A 25,035-nucleotide genomic window follows, 5' to 3' on the forward strand; every position below is an offset into this window, starting at 1 on the left:
TGTATTCATTCCCATGATCATTTTTAGAACATTTGCATCACTCCAGAAAAAGATATAGAAAGAAAAAAAGAAAAAACTCATACATCCCATAACCCTTGCCCCTCCCACTCATTGCCCTCTAGTATTTCAATCTACCCAATTTTTTTTACCCTTTATTCCCCCTATTACTTATTTATTTTTATATCCTTGTATATATATTTTTTTACTCATCTGCCCATACACTGGATAAAAGGAGCATCAAACACAAGATTTTCACAATCACACGGTTATGTTGTAAAAGTATATAGTTATACAGTCATCTTTAAGAATCAAGGCTACGGGAACACAGCTCAACAATTTCAGGTACTTCCCTCCAGCCACTCCAATACACCATAAACCAAAAAGGTGTATCTATATAATGCATAAGAATTACCTCCAGGATAACCTCTGGACTCTGCTTGAAATCTCTGAGCCACTGAAACTTTATTTTGTTTCGTTTCTCTCTCCCGCCCTCTTGGTTAAGAAGGCTTAGAAAGTATTTTGATCTGAATGAAAATGGAAACAAAAAATCTCACAATCTGTGGGATGCCACTATTCATAGCACTAAACCCCTATATTAGAATAGGAAAAAAGTCTCAAATCAAGAAATTCGGTCCCACCTTAAGAAACAAGAAAAACAGAAGCTTGAATTAAACCCATAATAAGCAGAAGAAAGGGTTGGGCTTTAATCTGAACTTATTGACTGTGTGACCTGGGCAAGTTTTGTTCTCTTTGGTTCTGCCCAATTTCCTCACTAGAAAAGTGAGGGTAGTAAATAACATCACTATTTCCCAAATGCTCGGCCTGCTGCTTAAGAATCACTGAAAATACCTGTCAGAAACACTAATTTCTAAGCCTTGCACTAGATCTAGGAATCAGAGTTTCTGAGTGGGGCTGAGAATCTGTGCCTTTAATTACAGCGGTGAGTTGGGTGGAACCAATAACCTTCTCCTTGGCAGCCTCTGCTCAATGACCACCTCTGAGGGGATGCAAGCTAGCAAGGCTAGACCCTGGGCAGTGGGCTCCCAGCCTCAGTGTGGTCTTGCCCCTCTGGAGTTCATGGAGCTGAGCCATTATGGGACCCTCAGGGCTAGACAGTGAGGATGTTAGCAATGACCATGATGGACTAGACAGAGAGGTCCTCCATTCCTCCTGGCGTTATATAAACTTGGGAGATTTATCATCCCTTCCTGGGAAGGTGATGGAATCTGATTATGACCAAGGTCATATTCCCAGCCTTTTAGAACATAGAAGTCAGAATGTGATTTAATTTGATCTGTTTTGTTTCTTGCTACTTCTGTTTCACAATTTATTTCGTTAATGCATGAACATCTTCATTTAGCTCTTTAATCAAGCTCAACGAATTTATTCAGACATCTTTTTATACTATTCTCTAAAGTGAATTTCATCTCCTGTGAATTACTCATCCAGTTGTTTTGCTTGTTTCTCAACTGTCCTTCCAGATGTTATTCCTCTTCATGTGTTTTGGAATTTTGTTTTGCAGGCACATTTTGAGCGTCCTCTCTAAACTTTCCCCCTCTCTAACAGCTTGGTAGTTTTCTCTACCTAGCCTAACACTTCTGCACCTAACCAGGACCAAGTCTGACAATTGAGTTTGGGATATACTGCCTCTAAAGGGCATTGAGGGAAATAGCAGATCCACACTTGCAGAGACGGTAGGCAGTCGGCTCAGTTCCTGGGAGTGACACTTCATGTGTGAAGCCATCGCTTAGCAGAGTGAAGTCCTCTGCCTCTGGCCTCAGACAAGAAGCCTGGCTCTGCTGCAGGTCTCACTCACATTAGAACTCCTTATCTTACAGGGGACAAACTCCCACGCACCCTGGCTACTACCATGACCCAGGCAACCGACTGATTTTATGTTTTCTTTCAGTTTCTGGTCCGTGGAGATGTTCATCTTGTACCCAAGCCTGGTTAAGCCTTCTTCATTTTCTTTCTTTTGTGTTCTTGTTTTGTCTGTCATTACCACATGTTCAGAGCAGAAAGGTAAGCTCATTGCCTCTTGTTCATTATAAAAGTCTGGATGAAATAATGTAAAAATGGAAACTAAGTGACACTCCTTCCAAACCCAAGTCTGGAGTAAGATCCACATACTCTACAATAATATGAGAAATCCTTCTGGAGGACACCCGTGACTGACGCCTACTTATTCCTCCACTCACAGAGTCTGAGAATTTATTAATACTTGAGGTATATTATACAAGTTGGTACTTGTTGATTTGTTGGAAATGTTATGTGTGTGTATGCCCTGCTCTCCTAGACAATCTGCTAACTGCTTAAGAGCAGGGACCATGAGTGATCAAAGTGGTCCCCCAAATGACACAGTCGATGGTAGTCCCCCACAGTAGGCCTCAATAAACATCAATTATCAGATTGATTCACTCCATGTATCTCAAGTTTCCTTAGTGGGATGGTTAGGTTCTGGTGTCAACTTGGCCAAATGATTATGCCTAGTTGCCTGGTTAAGCAAGCACTGGCCTGACCATTGCTGCAAGGATATTTCATGGCTGGTTGATAAACCAGAAGGCTGGGGTATTAAATCATCAGGCAGCTGATTGCATCTGTGGCTGATTACATCTGTGATCAACTAAGGCGTGTCTCCCACAATGAGATAGTCCAATCAGTTGAAGGTTTTTAAGGAAGAAGAGAGACTTTTTCACTGCTTCTTCAGCCAGTGAGCCTCTCCTCTAGAGCCCTTCCAGACCCTTTGTCGGAGCCACCAGCTTCCCAGCCCACCTGACAGATTTTGGACTCTTCCATTCCCATGATTGTGTGAGATACCTTTATAAATCTCATATTTATGGATATCTCCTGTTGATTCTGTTTCTTTAGAGAACCCTGACCAACGTACCTAGTTACTCAGCATACGATGATGCTTACTAAAAATGTTTATATATTCAAATGTAATGTTGAAGTGCAAAAACTATCTACATATTTGGCATTTTCAGGTTTTTTTCCTTTTTTGAGTGCTTTGAAAGTTAGTGTCCACTGACCTTTCAACTTGGAAAACATGATATAGTTATTTTCTATCCATTTCCCATTGAAATGGAGAGGGAAAAATTCCCCATAAAAGGGGCCTCCAGCCCTGTCCACCAGAAAGTCAGCTACCTATGACCAGAGAGCCTGAATACTGATTTTCTGGAAACAGGTGTTAACCTACCCCTGCTAGTTAAGAGCCTGCAGGGCCTCTACCTTTGGGAGGAAAAAAAGGCAGCCTGTGTGGGGTCCCTCTACCTCCCCCACGGAGCCATTTGTTACTGGGGACACACCCCCTCCAGGAATCTTTCAGTGCTCTTTAAAGCATGCACAATGCACCTGACCTTGTTCAAAGACAGGGGCTGCACTGCCCCAGGCAATGAGTGAAGCAATACAGAAAATTACACCTCTTTCCAGCTTTTTTTGCTCAGGTATATGGAAAGGCTCCTGTGTCTGTTGACTCAAATGCTTATTATTTCTCCCTTTTTTCTTTTCATTCCAGTAAATTAATTAATACACCTCATCAGTTGTTAATGATTTGGCAATAGGAATCATCCCTTTGATAAGATGCAGCCCAGTGGAAAAAAATGCAAAACTCTGTATCCTCTACATTTTAGATGATTTATTTGCCTCTGCGAAGAATGTTCTTTGTGCCCCTCGTTGAATCAGGAATGGATTTTGTGGGAAGCATGTTTTATCCTGTAGAAAGGGTCTTTGGAGGGTGGCATTTACTCAAAGGAAACATGCCTGTAGGCATGCTGTTCTCACCGTGGTGGGGGTGGCTGGTGACAAGGTGTGTCATCTGAAGAAGAAATAGTCAAATCCTTTAGCCACCTAGTACTTCCCAGAGCCAGAGGGCTCTCTCTCAAAACAAGTGGAGAAATCTGAACTGTATGCAAAACCAGATATTGAAAGGCAATTTACTAAGAACTCCATTTACCCAAAGGTATTTGCATTTTAATTATGAAATGGGGAAATGGATGTGAAATCTGTATGATGCCACCACTACCATCACACACTCAACACACACATATGCAATTGCTGGCTTCAAGTGGCAAAGCCTGTAATTAAAGGAATCCACCGTAAGACACGTGGGCCCATGCATCTGTGTGAGAAAATGGGGATACTTAACAAAAACGTTATTTGCTATGTGATTGAAAGGATATCCTTTCACTCTAGGTTTCCTTTCAAGTTTCACTTTCGGCTTATAAAGACAAACTAGATTTAGAGGCATCTCTAAATCCCTGTGAAATGGACTTAAAACTGATTGGCAGGTTTAAAAAACATGGTGAGTTGGCCATCGAATGCTAGGAAAGTGCTTTAATGGTTTGTTTTTCAAGTGAGTACTCAGGTGAAATATATTAATGCATAGGAGCGTATTCATAGAAAAGAGTTACTGTTGAGACTGACTTTCAGGAGAATTCGATTCATGGAAAACCTATAAGACCAGTGCTGCCTTGACTTGGGAAGCACAAAGGGCTCTAAAGGGTTCAGTGACGCTCCCACCCAGTCCCCTACAGGCTGCCGGGCTTCTGGAATCTGAGCAGGAAGCGAGGACAGGGATCTGAGCTTTATGATAAAGACTTTCACATAATTTGACCATGGCAGCCTTCACTTGCCTTTCAGTTCTGCAGAGAGACCAGGTGATAAATATTGGGGGTGAAGGTGAGGGGTGGGGTGTGACTTCATGATATCATTCTCTCTAGGTTTGTATATCTATGAAATTTTTATAGTAAAAGCTAAATTAATATATGTTGTTAGAGAAATAAGAATTATTGTATCCATGTAACAAGAACAGGTTACCATAAAATCTGAAAAGAGTTCTTGAAAATGCAAACTAGGCTAGCAGAAATTTAAAGAATCAATAAAAGGATTGAAAAATAAATTTGAAGAAATGTCCTTGAAAGTAGAACTAAGAAAGAGATGGAAATAGAAGAGAAGAGATAAGAAAATTAAGGGATAGATTTAGTGGGTCCAATGCCTAGAAATCATACCATAAAGAAATAGAAAATAGAGGATGGAAAATTTTCAATTAAGTGAAATTTCTCCAAATAGGAGAACACGAATTTCCAAATTGATCTTCCCCCACCACTGCATTGTTGTGGTGGTGGTTTTAAAATATGTTCTCAAATTCCTTGATACATCTCCCATCAAAAGATGGAGTGATTAATTAATCATTTCTTTAATGACTAATTTTGGCAGAAATGACACTTCAAGATTTCTGAAGTAGGATTATAAAGGCAATGTCTCTTCCACCTAGCTTTCTTTCTCTGTTGGTATGCTTGCCCTTGCAACACAACCACCATGCTAGGTCAATGGAAAGGTCACGTATAGGTAGCTATAACCCCAGCAAAGGTTGCAGCCCGTAGCTAGATTTGATTGTTGGACAGGTGAGCAAGTAGGTCTTCAGATGTGTGCAATCGCAGCCCTTCTTCTAGCTGCCTTAGCAGATAACCAAGAGGTGCAGAGACAAGCTTTCATCTGCTTTCAGTTGTTATTTTTACATTGATTGCCAGGAACAAGTGGGTGGAATAGGAGGTACCATGCAAAGGGTTTTTACCTGTTCAGAAATATAGATTGAATGGTCTTTATTGGAAGAGCTGGAATATCTGCTTCTTTGCTCTATTGGCCTTTGGGCCTAGTCTTGCATACCTGAACAGTGACTTATTCAAAGAACTTTTAAGATGACATGGTCAACTGACCATTTTTCTAAGAATTGGTATTTTAATTTCTGGATCTTTCTAGGCTTCATCATATTTTTTTCTGTCCATCTGCCATTCTAATATATATATTTTTTTAACTCCCTAGAATATAAATTATTTTCTTTATTTCCTTTAAGTTGCTTTACTTCAAGGTCCTTGGGCATTTCATTTGGGTTTGTAAACATTTTTTTAGTTTTGTACTTAGCAAACATTACGTCTTTATTAAATTGTGTGTGAGTGTGTGTGTGTGTAAGTACATGCATTTGCTCTTTGGGCCACTTTCAAACTCGTTGCTTTCCTCATTAATGAGTTGAATAAAATCTTTGACACATGTCTGTTTATTTCATGGGAGCCATATTTTTTAACCTTTTAGAAATTTATACTTTAGCAGTTCCCCTCAATGACTGAGACAAAGAAAGCCTCAAAGAAGGTAAAGCTACTTGAGTTTGCTGGGTACAATGAGACTCTGGAGAACTGAATTCCTCTTTTCTGTGGGGAAGGGAGTGGGAGCTGTGTCAGGTTTCCAAAAAGAGAGCTTCAGGGAAAGAGTGAGAGATAAAGAGGGCAGCCATCAGGGTCACTGTTATTTAAATGGTTGCCTTAAAGGACCTTATAAGCGGGTCCTGGGGTTAAGTTCAATTCCCAACCTCCTACTAATTCATTTTACAGCTCCCTGCTCCTTTTGTAGAGAAATTTATCCACAACCACAAAAACCCTAGGAGTTTGTTCTGGGTCTATTGGGTATGTAGTGGCCCTCTCCATATCCCCACCCTGCTCACACACATTCATGCATTGCTGAGACTTTTTGATGAGGGAGTGCAAGGGGTGAAAAAGCCCTTTCCTGCCCTCCCCCCACCCCCACCATGTTGATAACTGGAGACATGCCTGGCTTTCATTAGCAGCATGGAAATTCATGATCTGACAACACCAGAGGAGACTCACCCCACCCAGGTACCCAAGTTTCCTGGTTGCCATGAAATGTTAGCGAGCACGAGATGGTCTGCCCCACATGGGATCTTTGGAGATTTGGAGGGAGCAGAAGGAGGGCCAACATCTCACATGATACAGACTTTGACCCTTTTACAGGCTCTACCTTCACCTTCTTTCACTTCCAGAAGCCCACGTTTCCCTTCCTTGTGGCATACTCCCTGGGAAATGGAGTTTAGTTTCCTCACCTCTATTGACTTTCCCAAAGAGAAGTAGCCATAACCTTCAGCAGGTTTTACCTGTCCAGCACGCCTAAAAGTCTGTCAAATTATTCGTTTCACCAAACTGTATGAAGCTCCATAGGGTTGAGGTAGAAGATTTCTTACAAGGACAGAAAAAGGCATTTGAGATGGAGGGACAAGAAGCAAGGCAAGGAGGAAGGAGTGAAGTAAGCCAGTGAGGAAGAGGAGAACTTCCTTCTTCTGTCTTCTAACTCGAAGCTTTGGGCCGTTCCTTAGTTTCCTGGGGCTACCATAACAAAGTACCACAAGTTGCCTGAAACAACAGAAATGTATTGTCTGTCTCACAGTTCTGGAGGCCAGGTGTCAGGAACCACGTGGTCAGGGCCATGCTGCCTCTGGAACTTGTAGGAGAGTATCCTCCCTTGCCTCTTCCTAGTGTCCCATCCTTGGCTGGCTGTCCTGGGAGCTCCTTGGCCTACAGCTGAAGCACTTCACCTCTGCCTCCATTGTCACATAGTGTTCTCCTCTCGGCCGTCTGTCCTCCCATGCCTGAATTTCTCTTTTCTTGGAAGGACCCAGCCATATTGAATTAGGGCCCACCCTAATCACAGTTTGCATTATCTTAATCCTACAATTTCCAAAGAGGTTCACATCATGGCACTGGGGCATAGGACTTGACCATATCTTTTTGGGGGGCACAATCCAGTCTATTGCAGGCCTTTGATAAGCAGAGCCTGTATACCCTTGCCACATGACCTAGCCCTCTATGCAATGCTTAGGAATACCTTTTTGTTAAGTCCTGAAAGGAATAGAAAAGGAATCTGGGTGTGGCATCTTTATGTAGCATCTCCCCCTCCACTTTCTTCTTTTTAAATTTTTATGTCGTATTAACACAGGGATTGTAACTAGGAAGGCTCTTGCTTGTACATTTTCCTCATGTTTCTTAATACCCAAAGAAAATGCTGTTAGCAGCAGGACAGAGGCTCTCCTTTTAAACTGATTGGAAAGGTGGCAGAAGTTGGTAGCCTGAAGAGGACACATTTGGCATCTATTTACATTGTTTGGTGTTTCCAGGGAAAAGGTTCAGAGCTGCCATCTCTTAAAGTATGATTTAGCGCCTCTTCCTGAAGATCCACTAGATAAAAGAAAGGTGGTTTCTAGGTTGAAAAGGCAGTTTGTAAAATCAACTACAGCCACAACTCTTGCAGGTTAATTACTGAATGAGCCTGTTCTTAATTTGCAGCTGGGGATTCCAGTTGCTGGCTCTTAGTTTTTGGAGCCACCGCCTTAGCTTTAGGAATCTTCATTATGATATGATTGTTGCTTTTGGAGCAAGGCAATCTCCGCCTCACCCCCACCCCCCAGAGCACACACACACACACACACACACACAAACACAAACACACACTGCAGGGCTAACCCCTGCCCCTACCCCCACCCGACATTGGTGAAGTGCTGCAGCATCAACCAGCTCTCAGTTTAGGGTTCTTAGCACACTATTGAAAACTGGTCTTATGTTATAGGCATTTATATTTTACATATATATGTATTTATATATACCTTATATGTTATAGGCACTTATATTTTACATGTATATACACATAAATGCCTATGTTTAAGTGCTTTGCCATTCCAAAGACCTTCTTACGTCCATTATCTCATTTAATCCTTACAATAACCACCCTATGGTGGCATAGGGATTGTTATTATCATGGCTTTAGAGGAAGAAGTTGAAGTTCTCAGAAGTTGAATTACTTTCCTAAGTTGGAAGATGGAGAGCTGGAGGCTGGAACTACGACTGTCTTTGCCAGTACTGAATAGAACTAATGCAGACTAGCCCTTGAATGTGTTCTTGTTTTTATCACCTGACCTGTTCAAATCTGTGTAAAGCTTTGTGTCCAATCTCTTTTTATTCTTGATCATTTTATCTTATTCCCAAAGAAGTGATTAACTGCTCCTCAGTCTTCTAGCTCAAATTTGCTCCTACAACTGTCTTGACAACGTGTCCTTTTGCTAGTCTAAAGCTATTAGAATTAGTTCTTTAAAAAAATGTTTAGAAGTAACATATTTCAGTGCCCAGGAGCCCTGAGTGAGTAGCCTCACTTCCGTGATGGTGGTTCTGCCCTGGCCCCACCAGTGAGCCCCTGACCCAAACCATCCGGCTGGGTGGGTCTCAGTGCTTGGGATTGGAGGGAGAGATTTGAGAAACTTTTTAGTCTTTCCATGGACTGCACGCCCTGAAAAGCCCAGGGAAGTAAATTTCACTCAAGACCTCCCTTTTCTAAACCAGACTTGTGTAGTCAAGTTCATTGTGATGCTGCTGTGTCCTGGTTAGTGTGGGGTGCAATCAGAGCGGGTGTCTCTTTCCAGAATTCTTAATTGGAGTGTTAGCAGGAATTTTTCTCTTTGTTTCTAATGCACTACCTTCTCTCATAGTCCCAAGAGGGAAAATAAAGACCCACGTTTTTGGCTGCTTTGTTTTCTTCCTATAATCATCTGACACCAGAAAGGGTGGGTTTCATCCTTCCTGTTTCTGTCTGTGCCTTCCTTACACACAGAACTCTAAAATCTACTCGAACAAGCTTGTCATCTGTTAAGTGGTAGGTTCAGGTTTAGACAATGGTGGTTGCTTCTGGTTAGGATGTAGAGTCATAAGAGGCCATCACTCCCATCCTAAAATCAAGAACAAGCCAGAAAAATTACAAAAATGTGTTGTTTTTTAACCAACAGAATTTTCTAATTTCAAATTTACAAAAAAGTTGCAAGACTAGTGCAAAGAATTCTTTTTTTCTTCATTTTTTTAAATTTATTTTTTATCAAACCAAAACGACATACAAACATGAACATTCTTAACATACAAACATTCTGTGCATGGTGTACAATCAGTGGCTCACAGAATCATCACATAGCAGTGTATTCATCACCATGATCATTTTTTAGAACATTTGTATCACTCCAGAAAAAGAAATAAAAAGAAAAAACTCATATATACCATACCCCTTACCTCTCCCTCTCATTGACCACTAGTATTTCCATCTACTCAATAGATTTTAACCTTTGTTCCTCCTGTTTTTTTCTATACCCCTTGCCACTCCCTTTGATTGGTCACCAGTATTTCAATCTGCTCATTTTATTTTAACATTTATTCCCCCTATTATTTATTTATTTTTAATCCATATTTTTTACTCGTCTGTCAATATCGTCGATAAAAGGAGCATCAGACACAAGGTTTAAACAATTCTTTTATAGGCCTCATCCAGATTTTTCAAATGTTAACGTTTTACTACATTTGCTTTATCTCTATTCCTCTCTCTCATTGTCTTTATCTCTCAACTATTTGGGAATAAGTTGCAGCTATGATGGAAACTGAATATCGTGAAATCTTATCTAATTTACCTCTCTGGGCCTTGAGTGTGTAAGTGAGAGCAGAGGCAACAATTCAACCAGTATTTGATTATCTCAGGTATGGTGATGGAAACTGGGACAAATGAAAATAATGAGACTTAGATCTTTTTTGATTCTTCTTTACTACATCCTAGAGCATTTACATATTTCTGCCTATCACCCTCGACTTCTTCTCCTTAACCTCCAATATTTGCATTGTCAGATGGTCATTAGGAGACAACCTTATTTATCTGAAGAATTATAGTGTCAATTCTGTGTAAGAGGTATCTGTATTTATGCAAAGGTACTCTTTGATAGGAACAAGATATAAAACTGATGGATATCTTAAAGAACTGAAGGTTCTCTGCTGGCAGCCAGGATTACTTTTTCCTAGTAGAAAAACAGGTAATGAAAATTAAGTTCTTAAAATAAATTCCATCATAGCAGCTCAGCTGTAAATGGTTTTTTAAAAGTCACGATTATGCAAACTGGTTAAAGCAGAAATATTTTAATGATATTTCAAGAGCTTAATGACAACCACCAGTGTCCAATAAATGAAAATTACTTTTAGTGATACATCTGGAAATGTGATGGTTTCTTGAGCCAAAATCTTTCAAGCTTTGCATAAATTCTGATTTTAATTTTTACCATGTGCCTGTTGTATAAACTTCTAATATTTGTTGTTCGGTAAAAGAAGTTGTATTAGACATTATTGGGATATTGAAAAATGAAAATATTAAGATGCGCTTAAATTTATTGTTTGTTCATTGAGGGGGAAAAAAGAACAAATATTTTATTTGAGGGAAACAGTCTTCCTTGGTGAAAGGATAATATTTTAATAAACAGAAAAGGGGAAGGGAAAATGTTTTGAAATAGCAGCATCATCACTGGAATGAAATATGCAGTTTGCCAAAATAGCTACTTTGAAGGGGAAAAATCTTCATCTGAATGTAAAATTTTGTTACATTGCCTGCAGTCCTAACTTTATCTTCCTTCCTATTTGTTTATTCATATAACTAATATTTATTGAATACCCTTTCTGTTTACTGGCACTAGTGATACATCAATAAATAAGACAGTCGCAGTTTCTTCTTTCATGAAGGCTGTATTTAGTGGAAATTTCATTAATTAAGGACTTCATGCACTCATTATATTAGGTATAATGAGGTTTAGCTCTGTGTGATAGGAAACCTGAAATAAAAATGATTTCAACAATTGCCTTATGTGAATATAGGTTACCCAAGGCTCTCAGGGATGATGGTACCTCCATCATCATCAAAAATCTTGGCTCCTTTTATCTCACTACTCTGACATTCTTGACCAGTGCATGTACTTAGCCTTTCTAATCTGTCTACTTTGATTTAGTATGGTACATCTATGATACATATGTTATTGCTTATATTGATAATTCATTTTTTCTTATTATTGGATAGCATCCCATTCTATGGTTGTTATCACAGTTTATCCATTTCCCAGCTGAAACACATTTATGTTGTTTCCATTTGGGGGTGAAAAAATCCCTACAAATATTCACTTACAGGTTTTTATGTGAACAAAGGCTTTCATTTCACTTGGGTAAATATTTAGGAGTGAGATTGTTGGGTCATATGGATAAGTCCATGTCTGACTTTATAAAAAACTATAAAACTATTTTTCGGAGTGGCTGTACCATTTTGCATTCCCACCAGCAATGTGCAAGAGTTCTAGTTGCTCTGTATCCTCATCCACACTTGGTACTGTCAGATTTTTTGTTTGACTTTTTTAAAATTAGCCTTTCTAGAAGAGTATAGTAGTATCTCATTGTGGTTTTAATTAGCATTTCACTAGTGACTAATGATATGGAGCATCTTTACATGGGTTTTTATCTATATGTCTTTGGTTAAAGTGTCTGTTTAACTCTTTTGTGCTTTTTCAAAATTTGTTTTCTTATTTTTGAATCTTGTGAATTTTTTTATATCTATTTGTTATAAGTCCTTTGTCATAGAGATGCATTTACAAATATTTCCTCCTGGTCTGTGCTTTCTCCCAGTCTCTTATTTTTTTTCCCCTTGAACAAATGTTTTTAATTTTGACAAATTCCAATTTTATTTATTTTTTAATGTATTGTGCTTTTGGTTTCATATCTTACAGTTTTCAGCCTTTGCTTTTCATATGTTAAAAGCCAAATTTATAAAGAAAAAAAGAATAAATTCCTCTTACCAAAGATATATTATCTACCTATACCACTTATATGTGAAATTAAATGAGAAATTACATAATTTATGCTGGAAGGATCAAATAGTGAAGAAAGATGAGACTAAGATCTAGTGATAATTTTTAGAAAACAGAAAACAACTTTTTAATATTTTGTACAATACAGCATGTAAAAATATAAAATAAGGTACTGCATGGAAGTTTCAAATACCCATTCATTTAGTCACTCATTTATTTATTTTAACATTTTTACTGAGCATTTACTGTGAGCAAGGCACTGTATTTCATGTGGGGACACACAATGGAAGACAGATCTTTCAATGAATAAATGAACAGATTATAACTCAATGTAGTAAAAGCTATGATTGATGTATGTTCAGAGTAGACCATGCTTCGTTTTGTTCTCAGGGCCTTTGCACACACAGGATTTCATCACATTTTTCTCACTTTGCTGTTATTTACTTAATTGTGTGACTACTTGCTTAAAGTGTCCAGGAATGTAAAGGTGACATATCTTCCTGTTACTTAGCAGGAGCTGGATTAATAGACACTGAATAGATAAAGTGCTTGCTGTGGAAGTACAGAGAGCAGGAGTCGCTAAATCTGCCCCTTCATAAAGGAGGTGACACTTGAAGTGACATAGAAACTGGGAAAGGAACTTGGTCTTTTGGGCAGGGAAGGCAGCTGGGGAGAGAAGGGGCATCCCAGCACTGTCAAGACTTTAACATGGACACACGAATAGGCATAACACATGTGGGAAGGACAAAATTGAATGTGGGGCAAGATCATGTTATGCAGGGAAGGGGGAAGGCTAGGAGATGAGGCCAGCATGGAAGGCTGGGAAGGAAAGGTCTTGCCAATCAGGCTCAGTTTGAACTTCATAGCAATGAGGGTTGGGAAGACTGAAGGTTTTAAGCTTGTAAGTGACATGATCACATTGATTCTTAAGAGAAATGGCAGTATGATGGCAGACTGGAGGGCAAGACACTTAAATTGCTGTAGCTAAAGCTGAGGTAAGATATGAGGAGGGTTTGGCAGTGGCAATAGAGATGGTGAGGAGGGACAGATCTGAAAGCTCTCTAAGGAAACAGAATTTATGGGACTTGGTGATTGACAGGATGTAAAGGGTAAAGCAGGAGATTTAAAATTTTAGCTCTTCTGAGGCCTGAGGAGTATAGCATATCGGAGTTAACACATTTTTTTAAAAGATTTTTTTTCTGATTAATAAGTAGTATATGCTCTTTAGGAAATACAGAAAGTATAAAGAAGAAAACAAAAAATATGTGTCTATTATTCTAGCACAAGGAGATAACCACTGTAGCATTTTGTGTGCAAATTCTCCAGTCCTTTTCAAAATACATTTTTTTAAAAGAGATCCTCGAGGACTCTAGCTCTACCAGGAACTTCGGTCTCATGAACTGCATTAATAAGTTGAACTTCATTTTGAATTCACATATTAAGTTTCGACTAAACTATGAGCTGAATTGATTTTTAAAAATCTAGTGAACTAGCTACATGGGTAGGAACTATGGAAGAAGGAATTTCTTTCTGGTAGCTAATTGAGGGCATTGATTGTGCCCATGACAGGCCCCCATTGGTACTAGATTCTCATCCACAGACACGGGGGACATTTCTAAGTTCAGTTGGATTGATTCATATTCGCCTCAATTGGCTGAGCCCTGCAGGAAGGCACCAGCATACTGACTTCCATCCACCACACTTGGCAAAAGATTCAAAAGATGTGCTAATTATTTTTGTCCCCTTGATCTCTGCTCTTGTAAGCCTGTGCACATAAAGTAACAGAAAAATTTTCTGAGGTCCGGGAGTGGTTAATAAAAATATGATATCCGAGCTCTTTCCAAATAGAGGGAATGGAGAGGGAGGTTTTTTCTTTTTAAAGGAAGCTTTTATGTCGAAAGGGAGTTGGCTGTGGGGAAGAGGGGAAACAGGAAGACTGAGAGGAGACTTGAAAAGAAGCCCAAGGAATAGAACGTGCAAGGAGAGGGGAGAGACTCCTCAAAGACAGGAAAAATAGCCATGCCAGCGGGCCGTCCTGGGACAGGTACCCCCCAGCAGGCCAGGCTCAGGGCGGAGGTGGGCAGCTGGGACAAGCTACCCGCTTCCGGACAGACCGGCGACTCCGCCCTCCAGCCCCTCCGGGGGACTTTCGAGGGCCTCCTCCCTTTCCCCAGCCCGCGCTGGATCAGAGGTAGGGGCAGGGAGGGGGAGATTGTCCTGCTATCGGTGTCCCCGGGCCGAACTCTGCTTCCATTCTGAGACTCCCGAATGGAAATTCCAGGGAAGTCAAACATGATTTACAACAAGGAAGAGATTAAAATCAATACCTCGCGAGAGGATTGGTAGGGGCTTTACTTGGGGAAAGGGTATAGCAGAGGGTGGGCGAATTTTGTTCTGGGCTTTCTACCAAAAGCCATAATATGATTTCCACTTCCAAACGAAGACCAGCCTCCCAGGCTCTCCTCTCTGCTTCATCCGCCGCCCCGCAGTCTGGGAAGTCTATTAATGACATCAAGTGGTCTCCGCTTGCCTGGGTTCGGGGCTCACCTTGGGAGCTCCAGATGTTCTGTAGGGAAGATTTCGCGGGGGTGGGGCAGGGAGTACGGGGCCCCGGGGAGAGGCAGTGAAAGCGGGAAGTGGGATTTGGCCGGTGCTATTTCACGCAGTGAGGCGTCACACCGTGCAGCTACTAGCCAGGGCGAAACGGGTGCAGAGGGACCCAGGTAGGGGCTTGCGCACAGGAAGGAACTGATGCACCCTCAGCAGACTCTGCTCATTCTATACGCTTACTGGGAACCGGCTTCAAGGGCTGGTCCCAAATCGCCGAGGTTCGGCCGGCTAAGCTCAGCAGACTCGCCGCTCCAGCCAAAGCACCAAACGGAGCCTCCGGACCTGTGCGGAGCCGGGGCTCCTGTGGGCCAGAGTTTGCAGACTTGGTGCTCCGGCCGACTCTCTCGGAGTTGGATCTCGTGCGGCGGGCCAATGAGCGAAGCCCGGTGAAGGTTCGGCTCCCCCCTCCCGCGTACTGATTGGCCCTGCCCGGTGCTAGGCCGGACTGGCGGGCCAAAGCTGGCAGCCGCAAGTGCTGGGCGCTAGTGGGAGTGGCGCGCGCGCCCCCTCCCCCGCCCCTCCCCGCCGCGCTCCTCTCCCTCCCTCCCTCCCTCCCTTCCTTCCTCCCTCTCTTTTCCTCTAACCTCCCTCCCTCGCTCCCTCCCTGCGCTCCCCGGCTCCGGCCGCGAGCTGGCGGGGCTCCGCATTGCACACTCTGGGGGCGCCGCAGCGTTCGTGGGATGGGGCAGCGGGCTGCCACTGGCGGCCGGAATCCGCGCGCAGCCGGGGTGAGTAGAGGCGAGCTTCCCGGGAGAGCACAAAAGGAGATGGGGTTGGTGCCAGCGGCCCAGGCTAATGCGGGGCCTGAGCCAAATCAGGGAGTCCCTGGAACTCCTCAGTGCTCGGACAGACCTCTGGGGCCAGCAGAGCTGGGGTCCGGATCTGTGTGCCTTTTTCCGGCGTTTTGCGCCAGAGTAAGCTGCTAGCTCAGCGCTCAGCCCGGGCAGGTACAGAGGGGGGCGTGTGTGTGCATGTGTGTTGTGCTCACTCACAGGGGATGGGATGATAATATCAGAAGCTGCCAAGTTCACGGCTGGAGGACTCTTCCTCATAAGTAATTCAGCACCTTCTAAGGGCCAAGCGTGAGTCCAGCGGGAACTCCAGCCGGAGGGAGTTCCGGGGCGGGCGGAATGGCAGCCACCCCACATGTTGCTGCAGGGGTTTGCGGGGCCGGGGGTGGGGGCGGCGATGGCGGAGACCAGGCAGCGTCCAGCCCAAAGGCGCACCTCCCCGCGGCTGGGAGACAGTGCAGGGCCCTTGGGTCCTGACCGGTCGGGAGGGGGACCCTTCACCCACACAGTAGGGACTTCGCTTGGGCTTGACATGGAGTCCTGTTTTTCTCTCTGATAATAGCAAATGATTCACATTTGGCTAGACGGTCAGTTTCAGCTCAAAGCCGTCCATCAGTCGGTCTAACTCTCTAACCCCTCCACTCTAGTCATCATCACCTTTCCTAATGTTTTTCCGTCTGGATCCTTCTCTTCATTCCGCGGTTAAAAACTTGACATTTGAACGAGATTGCACACGGCGTGGTCCCCAGCATCTTTAGTGTCACAATCACTTATCATTTCCAGGAGGTCTCAGAAGACTTGTAATTGGGGTGGGGGTGGGAGGGGAAGCAGATCTTTGGTAGCAGATCTTTTGGTAGAATAGCATTGACCTCCCAGAGCGTATGACATAAAGAATGTTAAGCTTCTCCCTCTGGTAACCTACCCAAGGTGTGACCTCCAGAATTCAATTTTCTTTGTAGGAGGCAAGGGAGTTTAGATTCTCTCAGGGAAGCTTATTTCTTGTTAAATTGACTTGCGGTGACATACACTCTGTTCTGCTGTGCTCTGGCCAGCCATTGCAGATGCCATGATATTATTAGAGCAATTCCCTTAAAGCCATTACATTTTCTTTGGAGTGAGAGGAACTCGAGGTAGCTGTTTAAAATTTTGGTTCTGCACCTTATTTCTCAAGAAGACATTAATGGTTACGGTGTATGTGCTTACATGTACCAAGTTTGTGAAAGATATTTGTGCAATAGTCCACGAAATGGCTTAATGCACATTTATGTTAAACCCATTTAAATATAAAACATCTATCTGTTTTCAATTTTAGTTTCCACCTCAACCAAAGGCACCACACTGAAACAGGGCTTAAAAGAGTCTTCTTTGTTTAGACAGAGGTTTTACAGAACTCCAGTCCTAAGAACATACAGTAAGCTTTTTGAGCTTATAGGCACACCAAGACTATTAAAAACTGTTTCTTGCTACCTTGGGTTAAAATATCAGAACTGTTTCTAGACCAAGAAAGATAGACACACTGACGGAGTTACATTTTGGAGCTGTTGAGTATTAAGGTGGACATTATAACATAGAATATGTAAATGGGGCTGATTTGAGGCAAATAATGTCAAGTAAAAATAACATGCCATATATTATATTATGCTGTATGAGATCTATTATTAAAATATGTGTGGGGAGTGATATTTTACCACTCCCATTTTACAGATGGAACAACTGAGGCTTTCAGAGATTAAGTGAGTTTTCCATGGTGAATAGCAGAGGTCAAAGTCAAGTTTTTTCCTGTTTATTCTCTCCACCCTTCTCTCCCTTCCTACTGTCCTCCTTCTTTCTTTCTTCCTTTCTTTCTCCCTTCTCCCTTCCTTCCCTTCTCCCTCCTTTCCACCCTTGCTTCCATCTTTCCCTCCTTCCTTCCTTCTTTACTTAAATAAACCTGAAAACTTTCTAGAAAAAATACTCACTTATCAAAAGTCCTGAAATCCTCATTAAAGTGTACAAATGGAAGACATTGATTAAAGAGAAATCATGTTTTTACTTGCATAGCTAGCAATAAGTAATCTACAGATCTCTATTTGATTATTTATTAAAGGTCCATCATTTGCAAATCTGTTCTTGGGAAATTATATTTATTTTTGACATTGTATAATATTTATTAAGATGAATAGAATTAATTTTGTTGCCATTATTGTGGCTAAGGCGTTGAATTTGCTAGTAATAAATGTGAGTTAAGAACTATGGACTTCAGAAAGTGGTTGTACTACTCTGCACTTCAGTTTCCCTATAGGTAAAGCATGAATAATGTTGTCTACCTCGTACAGTTTTTCAGTTCATTCATTCAGTAAATATTTATTGAGTATCTATTATCTGCCAGCACTGCTCTAGGTGCTAGATACACTCCTTGGGCCAACTCCTTGTCAAAGAAGTTGCCAGTCTGGTACCTGGAATCAAATGAGATGATGCATATAAAGTGCTTAGCATGGTACATGGCACCTAGCAAATGTCCCATGATTGTTAGTTGTTGGTATCAGCCATTCATTCAGGAAATGTTCACTAAATGATTTCCAGATGCGTGCAGATTGGAGGATATAATGATGAATGAGCTATCTTTCAATTCAATTATCTATTCAAATGGGAGAGGAAAATCCAAAGACACACATCAAGTGCATACTCAGTCCTATAAAAGGAAATTCAGTGTAGATATTTAGGGGAAAAAAATAGAAATAAAATTTTTTATTTAAAAAAAATCAAATTACTCTTGAGAAAGTTAGGGAGTTAAAAAAAAAAAAAACTTATGGCAACCCAAATATAATTAGAAAAAGAAAGCCCTTGTTCTCAAGCTCTTTAGAACACTAAGAACATAGAAATTAATAAAAGAAATAAAAATAATGCTTACTTAGATACGTGCAATTATTTTTTTAAAAGGCATATTTCAAAGGTCAGGTTATTGAACCATGCTCATGACAATTTCAGGCATACTAGAAATGAAGTAGCCAAAGATGAATTTGGAAAAATCCCTTGTGAAGGATTCCCAAAACAATAATGAAAGACTTTTAAATACTGTGAAGTGAGAAACATGGAAGTATTAGGCTTTCATTGTACCAGATTATATATACTCAGATAAAAGGAGGTAAAGAGTGTGAATGAATTCTTTGCTTTGGTTTTTGCTGAGTAACATTCCTGCACACTGGCTGTCTCAGGCAATACACATTGGTGGTTATAGGTCAAGAGGTGGCAAGTGCACAGGATATTCCAGACCTAATCAACAGATTACATATAGATAAGTCACCAGACAAGAAGGTCCTTGGCCAAGAGTGTTGAGAGGCTTGTGTGAGTGACAGCTCTCGGCCATTGTGTGCAGGCTCCTTTCAGGAAGGATTTCGGGAAGGACCCTGAGCCCACCAAACCAGATGTTTCCCTGTGGACTGTTGGGAGATCCATATTCAAACATAGATTACCACAAATGTAAGTTTTGGAGAAAGGAGGAAAATATATTTGTGGCTAAAGTGACAGAGAGAAAAGTATTTTTAAACTTTCAAAAAATCTGACCTGGTTTCAAATCCTGCTTCGCTCTCTATTTTTGACCTTTTTATTATGACTAGGAATCTGGCCAAGAAACAAGAAGCAGAATGGAAATAAACAGATATTTCCTTGAGGAAGGAGTTTGGGGATGGTTTTATATTTAACACTTTTTAGAGTGGTTACAGATGATATGGGTTTTTACAGGCAAATAAAAACCAAGCTGATAGGGTTGAACCATAGGAATAATTTAAAATTCAACCTAAATGGGAAGAAAAAAATAGAAGATGATAGTCAAAATGGAAGGTTGAAGATAAATGTATTTGGGAAAAGCAGTCCCAAGCACATTTATAGGAGATGATTTTAAACTGTTCCATCAGCAGTCAACATAGCTGGATAGTATTCTCTCAGCTCTCAAAAAAAAAAAAAAAATCCCACTGAGTTAAAGTCAATGTTAAGAAAAGGGCAGAACATACAATTCTTAATTAGTGTAATACTGTTTAAAAAAATATTTGGTTGAGTATATACATTAATCAATCTATATGGAAAAAAATACATCAAAATATTAATGGTGACTATTTCTAGTTATTATGGGATTTCCGGTGACTTTTATTGTCTTCTTTTACTTCAGTATTTTCCAAATTTTCTACAATGAACATGTATTACTCTTACTAGAAACAAGCTTTGAAAATAAGATTTAATCTTATAGCTTCAGATTTTGCAAGCCTTACTTTAAGTAGGCTTGTTTGATTATCATTTCTATGTCTTCTGCAAATCTGTAGTTGGAAATTCTGCCTGTTTTTTATGAATGCCCTATAAAGAAAGGGCATGCTTAGATATATTTTTGTATGCAGTATTAGGATAAAGTGTGGCTGAAGATGAACGTCTGTGCTTTCCTTTGATAGTAAGAACTGGGAGATCTAAAGGGATTCCATTTTTGCTGTAACTACCAAGAACATGAACAGTATAGTTAGTGGAAGGGTTGTCAATTCCTTATTTGATTGTAAACCCCAAAGGGTAGAGCCCAAGGCTGCTTCTTTCCCTTCTGACTATGCAGTGCTTGCCTTGGTGCCTGGCGCGTAGGAGTCTTCCAATAAATACTGTCAAATGTTTCGAACTGAAGAAAAGGGCTGAAAACCCCCATAGACTTATGAAAAGTTGAAATAAGAAGAAATCCTAAGGCCCATATTATCTCTTATGTCACATAATTCGCTTCTCTTGATTTAGTTGTTATCTGTAAGTCTTCCTGACACACCTTGTTCCATGTAACTCTGGTCCACCTAGGGTGAGTTGATTTGATCATCTAGGAATCATGGCTTATTCTTGACTTTTGACCTAACACACTGATCCCAATGTGTTGATATCTGTTAGCTCTGAGCCCTCCTGGTAAGCTAGAATCTTTGCAAGGGAGAAGTTTGTACCTCAAACTATTTTCTTTCACGTGCATCTTTCAGAAAGTCCTTAGCTGTCCCTTTGAAATGTATTCAGGATCAGAGCCCTTCCCATACCCTTTGCTGCTACCACCTTGGTCCACCATCATCTCTTGTCTGGATTATTGCAACAGGCTCCTAACTGTTCTGTGTACTTCTGCTTTGTCCTCTTTTAGTTCATTATCAAAACAGTAATCAGAAGGCCTGTTAAAGTGAGATAACTCCTCTTATCAAAGCCTCTGAGAGCCTCCTACTAAGTCAGAGCAGACACTAACATCTCCCTACCAATTGGTCCTAGGGCCTCTCTGCACTCATTCTTTCTTTGTTCCCCCTTGCTTTTTCCACTCTTGTCTTACTGACCTTTGTCCTGTTCTTCGGACACTCCAGGCACATTCCTACTTCAGGGCCTTTGCACTTGCTATTCTTTCTGTCTGAGACACTCTTTCCTCAGATAGGTTCATACCCACTCTCATCTTCTTCAGGTCTTTGCTCAGACCTCTCTGTGAGGACTTTCTTTTTCTTGCCCTGTTCTTTCTACTTTGCTAAATGTCACTTACCTTTTCAATTTCACCTTAAATACCACTCTGAGGTACACTTTTTAAAGACTTAGTGTGTGTTTTGAGGAGTATTTGTGTATACACATGTGCTGGTATTTTGTATATAGAACACTTTGTCCTTGTACTTTTCCTTCACTAAACTGTTCACGCCTTTTTTACCCCAGGCATTTGCTTTAAAAAACAAAAAACAAACCTTATCACTCTTCCTTCTCTTCCTCTCTCAGTAACCCCTAATTTGTTTTCCATCTCAGAGAATTTGCTGTGTCAAGTTATCTCACTAAGTGATATAACTTTTGTCCTAATGTGTCTTGCTTATTTTATTATGCATAATGTTTTCAAGTTTCTTTCATGTTGCAGTATGCCTCATACCTTCATTTTTTTCTTATGGCTGAGTAATATTCCAATGGGTGTATGTACCATATTCTATTTATCCATTAGTTTGTTGATGAATACTTGGGTTGTTTCTGGCTTTTGGCTCTCATGAATAATGCTGATATAAACATTGGTGTATAAGTATTTGTCTGTGAACATGCTTCACTCTTTTTGGGTGTATACCTAGAAGTGGGATTGTGGGTCAAATAGTAATTCTATGCTTAACTTTTTGAGGACCCACCATATTGCTTCCCACAGCAGTTGCACCATTTTACATTCCCACCAGCAGTGCACAGGAGTTCTGATTTCTCCACATCGTCTCCAACACTTGTTATTTTAATAGTAGTTATCTTTGTTGGTATGAGGTCATATCTCATTGAGGTCTTAATTTGTATTTCCCTAATGGCTAATGATATTGAACATCTTTTTATGTGTTTATTGGCCATTTGTATATTTTCTGTGGAGAAACGTCTATTCAAGTCCTTTGCCCATTTAAAAAAATTGGCTTGTTTGTCTTTTTGCTGTTGCATTGCAAATGTTCTTCATATATTCTGGATATTATATCATTATCTGATTTAGGAGCTGCAATTATTTTCTCCTATTCTATAGGTTGTCTTTTTACTTTCTTGATCAAATTTGTATATTATTTCTTTTGTTGCTCATGCTTTTGGTGTCACATCTAACCCCAAACTATTAAATGTTAACAATGAAATATTAACATGATCCCCAAGAAGGATCTACGAGTCATTGTATATTGTTCTCCAACAGTATCAGCTTAATAGGGTGGTCAAATATTAAATAACATACCTGGCATTGTCAGAAAAATATCTTAAGGGAAGAACAGATGATTTAATCTTATTCTATCATAAAATCTGGTATACATGTCACTGTAAGCAATTCTTACCGTCGTTCCTCAAGATAGAGAATACTTGAAGGAACCAGACAAGAGAACTCAAGTGATCCAATCATTGTAACGATGAGTTAGGAGTGTGTGGATCTTGTCTAATGATGGAATGAAGATAAAAGCTCTGGCTTAGAAAGATAAAGGCTCAAAGGATAAGACCCTAGTCCAAACATTATGAAGATTACTGCGATGCCTATGTAGGAGTCTTAGATTCAACTAATTATTTGACTCTAAGACTAGTATAGGCTACCCTTGGCACTGATTTAATTAGAAGGCTATAGGGCAGGAACCCCCACTTGCCATTAGGCAATCCTCCCTTGTGGGAGTCTTTGCAGTCTTTCCCTTGCACAGTACAAGTACAAGGAAACTGGATCTGTGTTGGACAGGTGTGGGGGCCATCTGGGCTTAGAAGGCTCATACTTCCAGGAGCTGTGTCTCTTGCAATGAGTATGTAGACAAAGCTTCCAGGATCCCATAAGAGATCTGTCCAGTTACAAGAGTCACTGACCTTAGAGAAGCCCAGACATGATATACCCATCAGCTATTTATAGTTCTCCTATTCTACCAGTCATAGTTGTAACTGGTTACTAGTTAACATAACCAGCAATCTAGTTGACATTTTTACCCTTATCAGGTTGCTAAGATAATAAACAGGTAACTGATGGTAAAATTCTCATGCACATAGTTACAAATCTTGTGAACTTGGATTATTTTTCTCTTACATATGCACACACAAAAAAAAACCAGAACTAGAACACATCTGCTGATGTTTGTAAGCAAGGGTTTTAGATAGGTAGAAATAAATAAGCTCAACAACTCTACAATATTCCTTCTATCCCACGCTCCCACCTGTTTGCTCTTAGTCTGTCTCTTGCCAGGAGGAGATGCAAGGTAAAATTGAAAATAGGTTTAAAAAAAAAGTTGATGATTAAATAATAATACATTTAATGCATCTGAGATGAATATTTTTATGTCTTAAAAAGCAGGAGAAATAAAGATTGCATTATTTTCATCTCAATTTTCTACCTTTTTTCAGTACCAAATAGCATAATAAATTAACAAACATACATATTAAGTTTCCATTAAGACATCCAGAAATACTAGTTCCTTTCTGCCATTAAAGCAATTTAGATAATATGTACCCTTACCTGCACTTATAATAATAGCATTTATTACCATCTACTTTTTATTTGTGTGGCTTTTCATCTATGGGGCTCTACTTGCTTATGAGAGATTGTGTTAATTTCCCATTTGCAGGGAGGCTGTGTAAAGGTTAGAGGCCTGGGGTCTCCTGTGTTGCAGTTCAGGCTCCACTAGTTACTACGTGGGTGACCTTGGACAAGTTATTTAGTTTCTTCCAGCTTAACTGGCTGCCATTAACTAATTGGCCGACCATTCGCAAGTTAGTCACCCACTCTCTGGGCCTCATTTGCTTCCACTTTAAAATCAAGGGGCTGTACTAGTTAAACTTTAAGTTTTTGGGTGATTAGGAACTAACATATGTTTAAATCCACTCATTAATACTTAATCTAATAAAATAATTTTAAGTAACTGGAACTGTTGCACCATGTTGGGATACAGACGAAACTAAGCTGGCAGAGTTCTTGGTTTCTAAGAGCTATGAGATCTGTAATAAATAATTTGAAAGATCCAGCACATGCCCCTGGAATTTGTTCCTTTCTAGCTTTATAGATCCTCACTGCTCTTTGACTTGATTATCCATGTGGAGTATATTCAATTTCTTAGGATTTTTCTATTTTGGAGGAAAAAACAAATCTGCTTTTAAGTGTTCTAAAAATGTTACCACTAAAAATATTGGCTTTAATAGAAGTACTTTTCCGTCTTTCCATAAGAAGATCAAAGGAATGGCATTAGAAGCACGTGGCTTTTCTTTCATGTTTAACTGCATAAAAAAATTTTTCTTTTATGGAGTTCTTTTAATTCAGACTCCCAATCACCCAACCAAGTGAACTCACGGAAAATTTTGCAGCAGTTCCGACTGGTCTCAGGTAAGGAGTGTCCTTGCTGAGGAGTATCCTTTCAGTCATGATTTCCCTATTTTCTGTTGACAATCTTTTTATCTTTCAGGACTTAGGTCAAATGCAGCCTCTTCAAAGAAGATTTTCTCCTGATTCCTAACTCAGTGTAAATTTTACTTTTACTTATACTTGTATTTAGTAGGGCATATTCTCTTTTTACATTCTGGCTTATGATTTACATAGTCTTATATCTCTTGGGTACTGGCATTAGCATATTGTCTTGTACAGGGTAAGCCTTCTGTATATATGTTGGATCGAATTTCTAAATTAATAGAGAAGCACTGTAATAATCCAGGGGAAAAAATGAAAAAGGATTAGTTTAGATAGAAGGGATAATTTTT

The 25,035-nt window shown here is 40.3% G+C and overlaps 1 protein-coding gene across 22 annotated transcripts in view; it reads left to right on the forward strand.

Moving 5' to 3' along the window:
- LYPD6 (LY6/PLAUR domain containing 6) overlaps positions 1–25,035 on the forward strand; it is a 252,582-nt gene that overhangs the window by 100,036 nt on the left and 127,511 nt on the right. For 2 of the 22 annotated variants that reach the window (XM_077153773.1, XM_077153779.1), the window contains exon 1: positions 15,665–15,816. The exons of 18 other annotated variants lie outside the window; for them this stretch is intronic. The gene's annotated coding sequence lies outside the window, so the exon portion shown is untranslated. Of the gene's footprint in view, positions 1–14,637; positions 14,670–15,664; positions 15,817–15,852; positions 16,036–25,035 lie in introns of those variants that run through there. 2 more of the 22 variants (XM_077153775.1, XM_077153776.1) reach the window with 2 other exon arrangements.

This window comes from Tamandua tetradactyla, chromosome 3 (genome assembly GCF_023851605.1).
Source record: "Tamandua tetradactyla isolate mTamTet1 chromosome 3, mTamTet1.pri, whole genome shotgun sequence".
NCBI lineage: Eukaryota > Metazoa > Chordata > Mammalia > Pilosa > Myrmecophagidae > Tamandua > Tamandua tetradactyla.